This window comes from Schistocerca cancellata, chromosome 1 (assembly GCF_023864275.1).
Source record: "Schistocerca cancellata isolate TAMUIC-IGC-003103 chromosome 1, iqSchCanc2.1, whole genome shotgun sequence".
Classification (NCBI taxonomy): Eukaryota; Metazoa; Arthropoda; class Insecta; order Orthoptera; family Acrididae; genus Schistocerca; species Schistocerca cancellata.
This window is the reverse complement of record NC_064626.1, coordinates 906,784,553-906,788,046: the sequence shown is the minus strand read 5'-3', so window position 1 is coordinate 906,788,046 and position 3,494 is coordinate 906,784,553.

Genomic DNA, 3,494 nt, shown 5'->3' with positions numbered 1-3,494 from the left:
AACAGCGTAAAGTGCACCACCGTTTCTGCTATTTGTAGGGGCAAGACATGTTTCATTTCAATGTCAAACGATAAGCTATACTCTTAAATGTAGTATTCAGTGAAAATTTGAAAATTTTGACTTATTTGGTTTCAACAATTTGCGATTCGTACTGTAAGAGAGTCTGAATTAAAATCAGTTTTGCGTTGTACTCCGCAGCTTTAATAAAAGATGTGCCAGCACAGCATGGAATTCAACCTTTTACGCAACGACACAAGCGCAGCACAATAGGCTGTGGGGCGGTAGGACTGGACCAAGTGACACATCAGGCAATCACCATCGACAGTTGAACTAAACATTTATTTTGCACATTTAAACAAGACAAATAACAAATAAAACCATCAACACACTTTTAAAATTACCACACATCGTTAAATTTACCATTTAGATGAGAGCAAGTTACTTCAAAATTTAAACATTCTTAAACAACGGCCTATTACACATTTAGTGAAATGAGTTAAAAATTATTGACTCAGAAACTGTGAACAACCTGAAGAACAATTTACTAAAAGTTAACGAGAAAATGTAGTCTTTCGTTACTGCAGTGACTGATATTACCAAAGCAATTCAGAGTACAGGCAACAGCAAATAAGATACCATGGCACACAACAACATTACTTAAATGGCAGGCACCCTACAATGTGTCTTCAATACAGGCTCGGCATGGACCCTCAGACGGGAGCAGCAATGGTCACGAATAGGCACGAAAGATCTCACAACTAGTGGGTATCTACAACAGACTGACATCTGCCTTAAGTAACTAGAAACACAATAATTCATTGCAGCACATCATCTGTAGAATTAATCAACATATTAATGAACATCAGCTAAGCAGTACAAATCTATTATCTTATGGGCGTAAGGCCATTTATACATTAAGCCGCGAGCGAACTGGATAATCGGCCAGCCGGCACGAGCGGGCAAAGGTGGCAGAAAATACACAACAGCACAAGCAGGACACAACCCAGGACACCGCAACCGCTACCATGACAAACAGCAGAAGTGCCGATAAAACGAAATCAAAATGCAAGTAACTAGCGTGCAGGCTAACGGTATATCAAGATCCCCCCCCCCCCCTTCCCGGCGCAAAACACAAAGCGACTTACAGCAAATAGCAACACATAAATTTGTGATTAAATCAGAATTAATTACAATACCCACACACTGTCATTGAAGGAATTCTTGTACTTTCATTAACAGAATCATTTTCCAACTATTTAAACACACAATAACAACTGGCCTCTCAGTAACTCGTAAGAATTTATGAAACTACTCATTTAGAATTAGACACGTGCCTCTCAGACACACTATTACTTAATATAGAAAAGTAACAGGAATGTTATTGCAATGCACGGCAAAATATATCCAGGGAAAATTTTATCCATGTATATCTATAGCAATTGGCCAACTTAACTCTATCATGTGATATAAATACAATAACCAGGCGGCACTTAGACAAGGACCAGCCAAACTGTTTTCAATGACGGTTAAACACTGATAGTAGCAACCTACAAACAGAATGTATAAGCACTCCAGGCATTAGTAAATGTTAATCATCATATCACATACAGCTCTCACTAGAACCTTGTGTAATAAGCAAGTTGAAATTAAACACATTCGACGACATACTAAGTAGCAATAGCAACGGCCGACCAAGAAAATGAAGGCAACAGCACAGAACCCAGTAGTCGATTCCGGCCACAATTTACAGCACAAGCGAGGCCCTTACCCTCTTGCTGGTCTGACGAAGCCAGCCGCCGCAGATCCCGGTGCCAGGAGACATACAGCAAAGCGAAATGCACCAACGGCTTCCCATTAACGTGACTGCTTCCACGCCGGCGATATTTCCTACGGCGCCGTCAGACGGGTAAACAGCCCCTTTTAGATGTGCTCTTCCTGCTGCCTCGCACGGTACCTGTACTGTCCGCTAGACTTGGCAAGCGACGTTGCTGCTAGGCGCCCCAAAGCAGAAATCCACGCTACTTGCTAGAGATTACCGCTCGCTCCCCAATCGGCCGGGTAGGTGGCGCCACCGCGCGCTCTGCGCACACCACCGGAAAGATGGCCCATACCGGCGGCGGGAATATCGCTGATCGAGCCACACGGCTCACTGCTAATACACTCCTGGAAATTGAAATAAGAACACCGTGAATTCATTGTCCCAGGAAGGGGAAACTTTATTGACACATTCCTGGGGTCAGATACATCACATGATCACACTGACAGAACCACAGGCACATAGACACAGGCAACAGAGCATGCACAATGTCGGCACTAGTACAGTGTATATCCACCTTTCGCAGCAATGCAGGCTGCTATTCTCCCATGGAGACGATCGTAGAGATGCTGGATGTAGTCCTGTGGAACGGCTTGCCATGCCATTTCCACCTGGCGCCTCAGTTGGACCAGCATTCGTGCTGGACGTGCAGACCGCGTGAGACGACGCTTCATCCAGTCCCAAACATGCTCAATGGGGGACAGATCCGGAGATCTTGCTGGCCAGGGTAGTTGACTTACACCTTCTAGAGCACGTTGAGTGGCACGGGATACATGCGGACGTGCATTGTCCTGTTGGAACAGCAAGTTCCCTTGCCGGTCTAGGAATGGTAGAACGATGGGTTCGATGACGGTTTGGATGTACCGTGCACTATTCAGTGTCCCCTCGACGATCACCAGTGGTGTACGGCCAGTGTAGGAGATCGCTCCCCACACCATGATGCCGGGTGTTGGCCCTGTGTGCCTCGGTCGTATGCAGTCCTGATTGTGCCGCTCACCTGCACGGCGCCAAACACGCATACTACCATCATTGGCACCAAGGCAGAAGCGACTCTCATCGCTGAAGACGACACGTCTCCATTCGTCCCTCCATTCACGCCTGTCGCGACATCACTGGAGGCGGGCTGCACGATGTTGGGGCGTGAGCGGAAGACGGCCTAACGGTGTGCGGGACCGTAGCCCAGCTTCATGGAGACGGTTGCGAATGGTCCTCGCCGATACCCCAGGAGCAACAGTGTCCCTAATTTGCTGGGAAGTGGCGGTGCGGTCCCCTACGGCACTGCGTAGGATCCTACGGTCTTGGCGTGCATCCGTGCGTCGCTGCGGTCCGGTCCCAGGTCGACGGGCACGTGCACCTTCCGCCGACCACTGGCGACAACATCGATGTACTGTGGAGACCTCACGCCCCACGTGTTGAGCAATTCGGCGGTACGTCCACCCGGTCTCCCGCATGCCCACTATACGCCCTCGCTCAAAGTCCGTCAGCTGCACATACGGTTCACGTCCACGCTGTCGCGGCATGCTACCAGTGTTAAAGACTGCGATGGAGCTCCGTATGCCACGGCAAACTGGCTGACACTGACGGCGGCGGTGCACAAATGCTGCGCAGCTAGCGCCATTCGACGGCCAACACCGCGGTTCCTGGTGTGTCCGCTGTGCCGTGCGTGTGATCATTGCTT